Source organism: Dendropsophus ebraccatus, chromosome 4 (assembly GCF_027789765.1).
Source record: "Dendropsophus ebraccatus isolate aDenEbr1 chromosome 4, aDenEbr1.pat, whole genome shotgun sequence".
Taxonomy (NCBI): Eukaryota; Metazoa; Chordata; class Amphibia; order Anura; family Hylidae; genus Dendropsophus; species Dendropsophus ebraccatus.
Window position 1 is genome coordinate 148,366,118 of NC_091457.1, and position 12,894 is coordinate 148,379,011.

The window sequence follows — 12,894 nt, forward strand, 5'->3', positions numbered from 1 at the left end:
GGGTTTTCTAATCATCAATTAGCCTTCTGAGCCAATGAGCAAACACATTGTACCATTAGAAGACTGGAGTGATAATTGCTGGAAATGGGCCTCTATACACCTATGTAGATATTGCACCAAAAACCAAACATTTGCAGCTAGAATAGTCATTTACCACATTAGCAATGTATAGAGTGTATTTGTTTAAAGTTAGGACTAGTTTAAAGTTATCTTCATTGAAAAGTACAGTGCGTTTCCTTCAAAAATAAGGACATTTCAATGTGACCCCAAACTTTTGAACGGTAGTGTATATTATAAAATAATCCTGATATCTTGCAGTTTTCATTCTCAACACTGGGGCTAAAACTAAGCAGAGACTTCCTGTTGTGTCTATGGTAAGAAGAGGAGGCTGCTGTAAAGTGATCTGTGCAGCACTATGTGACACTAGTAGATAGAGGAGACAATAGCAGATCCCTGTGGAATTACCTCCTCAAAGGTCACAGAGCCCGCTCAGTGATGTTTCAAATTTATCTCAAGGTAACTGAGTCTGTCTATTTTTATCTATGTCCATGAGGCTTGCTGTAAAGCATGTCACTAAATGCTGTTAAGAACAGCCAATGCAATATGGCAGCTCCTATAACAATGATCAAAAAGTGTGGAAACATTGAAATAAAATAACCATTTTTAGTATCTGTCTTTAATTAGTGTAATACATTTTAGGTGACACATCCCCTTTAAAGGGATACTTTGGGGAAAAAAATCATCTGGTGTTAGAAAGTTATACAGATTTGTAAGTTAATTCTATAAAAATCAAGCCTTCCAGTACTTATGAGCTGCTGTATGTCCTGCAGAAAGTGATGTATTCTATCCAGTCTGAAGCAACGCCACCTCTGTCTGTAATAGGGACTGTCCAGAGCTGCAGCAAATCTCCATAGAAAACCTTTTCTGCTCTGGACAGTTCTTGACATGGACAGAGGTGGCAGCAGAGAGCACTGTGTCAGACTGGAAAGAATACACCACTTCCTGCAGGACATACAGCAGCTGATACATACTGGAATACTGGCTATTTTTCAATTAAATAGAAATAATTTACAAATCTCTATAATTTTCCGACGTCAGTTGATTTTAAAACATTTTCTTTCTGCAGAGTACCCTTTTATATGCAAGAAGAATTAATTCTGTGTATTAATTATTTAATAGAATTAATTAATTTGTTCTTCTTCGTATGGAGACTTCCAGCCAGCATAGGAGTTTCATAGTCCAGACAGTGCTCCCTGGCAAAAGGGAAATGCAAGAAGAATTCTTTCTCCACTGGAGGGAAGACAGATGGCTCTCTGGTGCCACCTGGTGGAGGGAGCTATTCTGTGCCTCTTAATATGTTATTCACTCTATAAATTTTGCTTTCACTTTTCAGCTCTGTCTGTTCTAACTCTAATTTCCTTCCATTACAACTTTAATCCCTTTTCCTCTACTGAAAACATAAATAGTTAATGCTCCCAGGACATTGCCTCTAAGACGGCCCGCACCCTCTGAGCTCATGTCTGATCAGGATATAGCTACTTCCAGAATTTGTGTCTATTAATGTTTTCAATATTCCAGGAAAACGCCTCAATTCCTTTATAATTTCTTCACAAGTAGCGTTAGTCACTGGGGGACATTCACTACTTAGTGTAAAACTTAGGATTTTTATGCAGAGTATTCGTCTGTTTTTTACCCTGTTGAATAGGACTAATTTAACCCCTGGACGACCCATGACATAACTTACGCCATGGAGCTGCTAGGGGGTTCAGAGGGGGGCTGTGTGGCGGAGGAGCAGTCCCTGCATCTGAGCTGGCCGGGGTCTGCGCCATAATGGCACTGATCCCGGCTCGGTAATCTATTGTTCCTGGCTGAGGTAGCCGAGAGCAATAGAACACCGATCTCATTGATCTATGCTGTATATCTGTTCTGCATAGATCTCTATGAGAGATCAGTGTAGTAATACAAGAAGTCCCCCAGGGGGAATAACCCTAACCCCAGGGGGAATAACCCTATTTCCAGGGGGAATAACCCTATTCCCAGGGGGACTTCTTGTTAGTGTGTAAAAAAGAAATGTTTTTTTTTATTAATAAAAAATCCCCTCCCCTAATAAAAGTCTGAATCACCCCCTTTTCCCATTTTATAAATAAAAATAAATATTTTTGGTAACGCCGCATGCAGAATTGCCCGAACTATTAAATTATCACATTTCTGATCTCGCATGGTAATTGGCGTTAGCGCCCAAAAAATCCCAAAGTGCAAAATTGTGCATTTTTGGTCACATTAAATCCAGAAAAATTGTGATAAAAAGTGATCAAAAAGTCGCATATGCGCAATCAAGGTACCGATAGAAATAACACATCATGGCGCAAAAAATGACACCTCACACAGCCCCATAGACCAAAAAATAAAAGCGTTATAAGCATGGTCATAGAGCAATTTTAAGGAACATTTAAAAGTTTTAATTTTTTAAAAGCCATCAAATAAAAAAGAAATCAAACAATTAAACATATTGTTCTAATCATACTGACTTGAGGAACATATATAACATGTCAGTTTTACCCTAGGGCCAGCGGCGTAAAAACAAACCCCTCACAAAATATAAAAAAATTGCTTTGTATTTTCAATTTCACCACACATATAATTTAATAATATAATCTGCTTTCACAGCATATTTTATGCAAAAATTAAGTCTGTCATTGCAAAGTACAATTAGTGTTGCAAAAAAAAAGGGCTCATCTGGGTCCTTAGGGGGAAAAATGCAAGTGCTATGGCCTTATATACACGAGGAGGAAAAAAACGAAAGCACAAAAATGAAAATTGGCCTGGTCTTCTAAGGGTTAATTAACGTTTCATAAATCTGTGAATAAAATATTCACATAAAAATTGTGCGAACAAATTCACCTGGTACTGACCGGACGAAGGCCTGCATCGGTTTGTGAGACTTTTTTTTTTTAAAAAGGACGCTGATTCTTCCTGATGTCATCACCTGGTGACGAAACATGTTGAAGGGGCAAACACATTGATTTTACAATCGATAGCAAGGGTATTAGAATGATCCCAGTACTGCAGACTGGGTATATGAGATACAGAATCATCTTAGGATCCTGTGATGTATATAATTCACCTTAGCATCAGGGTTTTACAACTTTTTTTTTTTTTTACATCTTACAATAGTAAAAGTTACATTATAGGGGTGGGTGTTGCCATAAAAGGGGTGTCTTTGCCCCAGGCTTCTGCATGAACTTTTTGGTTGACTATATCATATTGAGTTTATTTGAGTTTGCAAATGATTAATTGGGAGCAAATCCCAGATTATGCAAATTTTTGGGTGAATACTCAAAACAGGCTGATTTAAAAAAAATTACATTTGATAAAAATCCCCCTTGTCCTCAGGCCCATTAAAGTGAATGAACCCAAACTGTAATACCATACACATCCTGAGGACATGTGTGGCGCTGTTTATGGAAGAAAACAGGTCCCCAGTATATTACACACCCCACTCAGAGCAGGCCGAGAATCATATGATGCAGCTGCACCCCATATCATATTACTACCCCCTTCATCCTCCTGCCCCTCCGTGATCATATTACTTCCCCTTCATTATCCTCCAGACCCTCCATCATCATACTACTACCCCCTTCATCCTCCTGCCCCTCCATGATCATATTACTTCCCCTTCATCATCCTCCTGACCCTCCATCATCATACTACTACCCCCTTCATCCTCCTCCTGTCCCTTCATCTGTATTTAAAACAAAAAAAGCTATACTTACCTCACCAGTATGCTTCCTCTAGTCCCCCAGAGACTCCTCTCCCTACTCTGCATGAGTGACATCACTCGCGCTGGAAGGAGCGGGGCTTCCCGGGACACACCCGGTTCATGGTTTTGCTGGGGCTGTCTCCTCAGAATCGGGACAGTCCCAGCAAAACTGGGACTTTTGGCAACTATGTTAATGTCTCGGCACCCCACTGAATTGGCCGGCATGAAACAGGTGAGGATTTATTCATAAAACTATAAGTAGATTGATGCCTTGTTGAAGCAATGGAAATCCATGTGACTACTTTGGATCGATAAAAATAGAAAAAGGTAATAAAGTTATTTTAATAAAACAAGATATAAGAAATGACAGCTCAGCGTATATATATATATATATATATATATATATATATATACATATATATATATATATTAGGTCAGACTGCAGGATACGTTATAATAATATATCACACTCTGCCATAATTATATAATTGACTCTCATTGTCTTCTCGTCATATTTCTTCTTCTAGAAGTACAATCTGTTCATAATAATCCTCTAGATTGGAACAATTTCTTTTTTAATCTCTGAATCTGTGCACAGGGCACATTGTTAATCCAAGCTGGGAGGAGACAGCTCGTGGCATCTGGAGAAGAATTAGTAGCAGTGGGTTCAAAGATTGTTCTACTGATCGCTCTATTAGGAACAAAAATCTCCAGATCTGAAGACTGAGAAGTGTGTCGGCTAATGGAGGCCAGAAAAACAATGAACAATGAAAACCTAGATCGATTCTAAGGTCCCTTTTCTAGAATAATAGATAAATGTCTCTGTATGTTTTCTTTCATTTATAGTATATTCATCTGACTCCTTATCATCAATAAACAATGATTGCCAATGAGCCATACACATATTTGCATAGCTGGTAACAAATTTGGGGGGATAAACGCATGATGGTTAAAGGGGCACTCCACTTATTTAACCCACCCTTAATCTAAGTTTGTTTGTAATAGGTTTCTATTACATGAATTGGGCTTTTTGTCTACAGCACATCCTGACTCATTGCCTGGTCCACGCTGTCTCTACTCCTATGTCCTCTCCCTCCCTTCTGAGACCAAAGTCACATGATCTCTGTCTTTTCTGTTGCCAGGCAAGCTGCAATGCCTCATCTGTAACCCTGTCTACCACTGAAATCACACCAATCACTAGTCAAGGGTTGGGGAAACAACAGAACAGTAAAGCCTCCTGAGCAGTATAGGGGAAAGGAAACAGTTATTTCATCTCTCCCTTTCTAAGATAGATAGATAGATAGATAGATAGATAGATAGATAGATAGATAGATTCTCTGGAGAGAGGGATATCTGGCTATTCCGTGTTTTGAGACTCGTAACTGAGGCTCCACGGACCCCTTTTTTTGCATATTCAAATTTTGTATGGGACAATCAATGGTGACTCGTAAATGAGTACTCCATTGGAATTTTTCACTGTTCTCCCTGAGTTCAGTGATTGTTGTGTTTTGTTGGTCTATTTATCATTGCCCCAGTAGCCAGAATCCTGCTCCACACTGACGAGGGGCAAATACCCCGAAACTGCAGTCTGTGGATGGATGCCTAGCCTTGGTAACCCTTGTCTTATGTCGTTATACTCGCCACAGAGTTAGACTTTGACCTACAGGGGCCACCCTGGTGTTTCCCTATTTAGGTCCCAAAGCTCGCAACAGAGTGAGGACCTGAGGGACTACGTATCAGGGTGGTTTGGTGCTCTCCCCACTAGGAGGCACCCCTTGGCAATGGGCTTCCTTCTCTGGAGAGAGGGATATCTGGCTATTCCCGTGTTTTGAGACTCGTAACTGAGGCTCCACGGACCCCTTTTTTTGCATATTCAAATTTTGTATGGGACAATCAATGGTGACTCGCTGAGTTCAGTGATTGTTGTGTTTTGTTAGATAGATAGATAGATAGATAGATAGATAGATAGATAGATATTTTGATTCTCTTCATTGTACATCACTATAGATGTCATGTAAAGGTCGAAGGGATTACTGATGCACTTGGCTTGCAAGAAACAGTAGCAGCAATGAAGGGGTTATGCTAAGCACTGAGCTTTTTCTGGTGTATCTGCTTAAAGGGTTGGGGGGATTACAATGCAACACAACACTGTGGACATACAGCAGTAGGTACATTGATATTTATAAAAGGGACAGCTGACCAGAACTGTATGGGTGGTCAGAGATGGGGGGGGGGGGTCTTGATTTACCTTTCAGGAACAGTGTAAGTCATCTTCAGCAGGCAGACTGGCTCAGCTTTCTGATACACAGCTCTGGCTCATTCCTTTACATAACAGTGGCTAATCCCGCCCCCTTTCGTGTGTTTTGTCTTGTGTCTGTTACTAGAGACAGATTTCCTGTAACGACAGGCTGTCGACAGAATGTTTCAGAGAAGGAAAACTCCCAGGGGTCAAGACTTTAAGACTATCTTTTGTGGGGTATGGAGTCATTTTTGGTAAGTGAAGTGATTTACAAATATTTATACCTCTGAAAATGTGTAGTCCTGCCTGTTTTTAAGATACTCGTTTGACATTTTATTGTAAATAGCAGTCTATATACAGTACTCTGACAAGCTGCACATCAAAGAAGATACACTGGAGACAATACATTTTCTTGTTGATATAGTGGCACTTTTATGAATTTTTAGGTAAAAAGTATATCACAGAAATAACTGGATGTTCCATATACACATCATACTCCTTTTATCTAAAATATTATCCATCCAACCCCTTTCTAACAGAATGTGCCGTTGGGTAATAGATCTACTATAAATAGGGAGCAAGTATCCCCATCTGATCCGTACAACTTTTTATAATAACCGTCTTTAATTAAGATAACAACTTGCATGTTTTCACCTATAGGGTGTGTTCACACGTTCAGGTTTTTAATTGCAATAATTGAATAGAAAACAGAAGATAAATGGAAAACGTGAATAAAGGAAAGACTGAGACTACTACCGGCTGTGTATTCAATAATTGTAATTAAAATCCTGAATGTATGAACACACCCATAGACTTAAACATTGTTTTATATATCCTTTAATCTATTGTCTATAATAGTTACATCTTCGGCATCTTTAAAGCTTCAGAATTTCAAGATTACTAATGGTTTTCCAGTTGAAAGCACCACTGCACTTATGATTTGTATTTTTTAGAGAAAATTTACTAAAAACATCATGCCTGTTCTTTAAGGGGGTATCCAATGTACTACAAAAACATGGCCACTTTCTTCCAGAGACAGCACCACTCTTGTCTCCAGTTCAGATGTGGTCTGCAAATAAGCTCCATTCACTTCAATGGAACTGAGTTACAAAACCTGCACCCAAACTGGAGACAAAGTGGAAGAAAGTGGCTATGTTTTTTTAGCACTGGATAACCCCTTTAAAATATACTTTAAGGGTGCCTTCACACGTACCGGATCTGCAGCGGATTTCACACTGTGAGTGCTGCTGTGCACTGATTGGCTGATGAGAAGCGAAGGGAGCCGGGAGCTTCAAACAGCCGCGGTGCCGAGCAGGTAATGAATGCTTCGGGCTGGGGCTGCGGGCGGCCAGGGGTTAAAGGGGTCAGGTCACATATCTGAAGCGAAATGAAAATTGCAAACTCGCAGCTTGAAATCTACTGCGGATCTAGTGCGTGTGAACACACCCTTAATAGTGAATACTAGAGATAAGCACAACTGGAACATGCTGGAGTCCAATCGATCAGCAATCTGAAGCTTGTTTTGAACATGGCTGCCATATAATGTGACTAGAGATGAGCGCAACTGTTGGAGTCGAGTATGTTTGAGTTGTGCTCATCTCTAGTAAATACCATAAAGCCTGACAATAACCGAAGCTAAATCTACAGACAATCAACCAGTATAAAATATACCACCAACAAAGGTTCTGTTACCAATCTTTCATAGTGGCTCCAGGCTGCTCCGACATTCATATCTGTAACATGATTGTGTATGGAGGGTAGACAGAATTCATAAGGGGAGACTTATCACACTGGTGTAAAGTAGAATTGTCTGAGTTGCCCCCAGCAACCAATCAGATTCCACCTTTCATTTTTCAAAGAGTCTGTGAGAAATGAAAAGTGGAATCTGATTGGTTGCTAGGGGCAACTAAGACAATTCTACTTTACACCAGTTTGATAAATCTCCCCCATAGTCTTTCCCTATGCTCACCCTATACTTCCCCTACCTTTCCTTCAGATAAAGCTTAAGAACCACTTTGTTATCTTAGGTAGGCAATTGGTGATGACAAAAAGAAAATATTCTAGTCCCAACATGTTTCCCCTTTATTAAAGTTCATCAGGGAGCCTCAGTCATTTCTATATTTGTATAATAGATATAGTAATTAAAGTGGTAAGTGTGAGTGTTAAGTGTGATGTCACAGTGTTTTACTACAGAGTCTCTGAGGGACCAAAAAAATCCTTGAAATACATACATAGGGGGAGATTTATCAAACATGGTGTAAAGTGAAACTGGCTCAGTTGCCCCTAGCAACCAATCAGATTCCACTAATCTGATTGGTTGCTAGGGGCAACTGAGCCTGCTTCACTTTACACCATGTTAGATAAATCTCCACCATATAGTATTAATAATAATAAGTTATTTTTTGCTTTGATGCAAACTTTAAACCGGTATTTAAGGCCGATTGTTTTACTCTAAACCAATCGAGACCTTAAATGGAAAAGCTTTCTCCTTGTTTTTCAGCAGTTTTTTGTGTAATTTTTATTTGATCCATATGCCTGATTTACATACTGTTCTTTCTTTACAGATGAAATCTAAGGAACTTTCACTCCTGGATGAGGAAAAGATTTATTATTAATGGGTTTGCCTCTTGATTTTTTAAACATTTTGGCCAGGCTGGGCTAAAAAAAAAAAAAAAAAGAAAGTAGTACTCATCTGCTACACTCTTCCAACATTGCTATTCCAGTCTATGCTGCTTATACCAGTATGCTAATTCAGTCAATTAATGAGTTGGGTCATTGCAGCGGCCAGTGATTTGTCTGAATGAGCACTTTCTTGTGTTGTCACCAGAAAGTGTTCACTAGAGTAGCTTGGACTAGGTACCATTGAAACAGTAGTGGGGGCAATTATGACAGGTGAGTACTGCTCTTTTTTTTTTTTTTTTTTTTTTTTTTTACCCCAGCCTAGGAAATTACCAGACAACCCCTTTAAGTCCTCACTTTTGTAGAAAGTGGATATCTGCTTTGATAGGGCATACTATAGGGTTACTATATCAAAAGGGATTCTTTAGCTATATCATTGAGGGTCCATTCCCGGACTGTTTGTGCTGATATAATATTGCTTTATAGTTTGGATTCCATCATTGGATATAACATTACTCTCACTTCTCTCTTTTGTGTTTCCATTGTAACTAATCCTTTTCCCCTCATTTCATATATGCTTTTTTAATTTATTGTCCTCTAGCACTTTCATCAATTTTTTTAATGTTTTTTTAAAATTTCACATCATTACCGACTTCTCATAGTTTTTCTGACATTTCAGTGAATGTTCCTGGTAATCTTCCAAAGCCTTAAACGTCTCTGGCTTCAATTTAAAATCTTCAGTGTTCTGGTTAATAGCATTTAATTTCCCTTTTCTCTTGCTAATAATAAAACTCAGGGAAATAAAACTGCGTTCAATAAGGAAATGTTCCCTGTCACTATGGTCATCAATATCTTCTGAATTAAGCGGCAGCTGCAACATAAATGCTTCAGATCACATTCAGATATAATTTGTTCAAGGGGGGGGGGGCTACCAATATGGGATCGATGGTGGTCTGACATTCTCTGCCAAAAGTATGGTGATCAGTTTAAAAAGTCAAAGAAAATCCCTTAAAATAATGTATCCTATGTGGTTATGATTTAACATGGGACGTTCTATGTGAATCAAAGTACTACCCAGGTCATGAGCTAAGCTGATGTCCTTAAAGGGAACTTGTCATCAGAAAATGACCTATTGTTTACAGAATTTTTTTATAAACTTTTTTCAAATTTTCTATCTCTGTAGATTATAAAATAATCCTAAAATCTTGAATTTTCCATTCTCACCACTAGGCCTAAAACTAAGCTGACTTCCTGTCCTATTTGTGATGCTAAGACGGAGGCTGCTGGAAAGTGGTCAAAGGTGACTCCAGTACATAGAAAAGACAAGAGCTTTCACATACTTAAAGGGAATCTATCATTTTTCTGACCCGACCCAAGGTGCTGACAATGAGATACAGATGACACTGCCCTAGTAGACATGGCACATTTTGTATAGCTGTCCGTAAAGGATATTTAACACAATCTTTATTTTCTTATATAAGGGTCTGTTCACACTGAGTAAAACGGGAGCAATTCTGCCCGGAGCTCCCGCCGCAGACAGCACTTGTAATTCCGCCTGCCTCAGTTTGTCAATGCGATGCTTTATGCGTCTCCGCTCTCAGTTGCTCTCCGCTCAAAGAATTGACATGACATTGACATTGAATTATTTGAGGGGGCGAGGCATCGCATTGACACACTGAGGCATGCGGGATTCCAAGCGGGGCTCTGTGCGGAATTCCGCCACTTTTGCTCAGTGTGAACTGACCCTAAAAAAGAGTCAAAGAGGAGTTGTGGCTCCACATATGTGCCGTGCTCTGACATGCCTCACCATTCCTCTTCCTTCCTCTTCTCTATGAATGCATATTCTGGTTCGGCCTCCATAACAGGGGCCGTGCGCATCCTGCATCCTTAACCCGTGCAGGCGCTGTACCCGGGAAGATTGGCTCACTTTAGCTGAAGGAATAGGTGTTATACTGTGTCACCCTATGAGGCGCTCTGCCTTGTTGTTTTTTTCTATTTCTTTGCTTTACCACTCCTCTTTGACTCTCTTTTACTTTAGATCCCATTGTGAACACTCAGGCAGAAGAAAAAAAAAAGGATCAATATTTTAACGCATTTAAATAAAGATCTATTCTATCGTTTTAACACCGAACTCAGTAATAAAAAAAAGCTTTCATATTTTCTATATTCTTTAATCACAAAGGGTTCGCTAAAAGGGTGATAACATATTGTCCAAAATGCAGTCTTCTTTGAAAAAAAGAAATAATAAGTGCATTTGTGCTTTCACATGGAAAGTTATTAGTGATCTTAAGATCCAGAAGCCTAAAAGATGCAATCTGGAAAATGTAACAAAAAAACAAAAAACAAACAAGCTTTTAGAGAGCTACAAAACAATAAAAATACAGTTTTAAAGCCTGAAGATAAAGGCTGGCAGATTGTTATCTTAAATAAAGATGATTGCAATAAGGAGATATACCGACTTCTGTCATCGGGATACTTACCACTTGTAAAAAGGGGGAAAATACTGTAATACTTTTTTTTATTTTTTATTTTTAAACAAAAATTGACTTTATTTTAAGCAATGTTACTTGACTGTATTGAATTTTTGTCATTACCTGCTTTAGTTTCCAGCCATTTTGATTGCAGATTCATTACACCACTCTTACCGCTACATCTTCACAGCGTGTGGAAACGGCTCTGAGTAACAACGATAGTGCAGTGTAGTGCAGGTTTGTCTGAACTGAACCCTTAACGAACTGTGTGGTTCAGCAAGTTTGCTCATCAACACTTACCTGTCTGCGCTCCTCCTGTGTCCCCCTGTGTCGCTGTGTCATGTAACTGACCCGGGGAACCCTAAAACTAGACTGAACAGAAACAACAGAAGCCAAGTAGAGTTTAGATGGGCTAGGGAAGGGAAGTATATTAAATACATAAAAAATAAACTGGAAAACCCCTTTAAAGTTTCACTGTCGTATTTTATTTTATTTATTTTTAAAATCAATAGTACAGACGATTTAAAAAAAACTTTGTAATTGGGTTTATTAAAGTGGAACTCCGGATAAGAAAAACTTGTTTTCTATTAAAAGTACATTAAAAGTTATATAGATGTGTCTATACAATGTATTACTGTATCTGTGCGGTTCTGCCACACTGGTAGCTGATAGAAATTCAGGAAGTGAAAAAAAATTGGCCCCTGTGATGATTCACATTCTCCTGCTCCTGCTGCTATCCACCCTAGGAGACAAATCTTCCATGCTTCTGTCTCACATTGTGTGTGTTTGCTGAGCACAGGCTGATGATACAGACAGGGGGCAGGGCGTGATGTCACAGGAGGCTTGGCTGGATAACCCAATCCCCTGAGTGATTCACCATCTCTGACCGAACAGAAGCAGCTGCTGCACTAATTTTACTGATTGTAATGGGTGGGGACTGTGATAATCACATGAGGGAAAGCATTTCATTCTGGGAAATGCCAAACCAGGAAGAACAGAAACACAAAACAGAGCAAACCCCTTCCCCCCCCCCCCCAACTAATGGATTTTTGGTAAAAAAAAAAAAAAAGGGATAGACAGGTAAGTAATGCGTTATGCTTCTGCAGAAGTTTAATTTTTTTAAACCTCTACCTGGAGTATCCCTTTAAGCAAATATGCCATTATCTGCATTCAAAAAGCCTTTCCTCAGGTCCCCCCTTCCTCCTCTCTCTCATCCACTGCTCATTATCAGGAAATCTCGACTCTTTTACATCAGTTTTGCCCTGTGTAACCTATGGAGAGGGGAGGGGAGGGAGATTAGTCGCCAGCAGAGAGCAGAGAACAAAGGATTACACAGCTGGACCTGTGTGAAAGCCGCTATTCAGAGGTCAGAGAGGTCAGTGCTGACTTCAGAGGAGATAGCCCGGTGATGTAGCTGTAAATTAACTCTTTGTTGCCCTGTTTTGGTGCCTCATCTCCCTTCGAAACTGACACTTTAACGACTATTAAACGACACTGACACTTTAAGTTCCAAAAGGTAGATAAATATTTGTTTCATTTATTGGAAAACATTCCGAGGCGATTCTCTATTTATTTGGAGCAGGGCCATGAAATTTTAAAGCATTATAAGTAATAACTGGAACATTTTTTTTTCTTTTCGAATCTATTAACAGTCAACATAATTTTTTTTGATTTGCAATTTTTTTTTTTGTTCCTAATAGAACAATCAGAACAAAAACTGACATTCAAACCCACTCATGCTGATTGTTATATAGATGCCACGAGCTGTCATTTCTGTGCTTGGATTAATAATGTCGCCTGTGGAC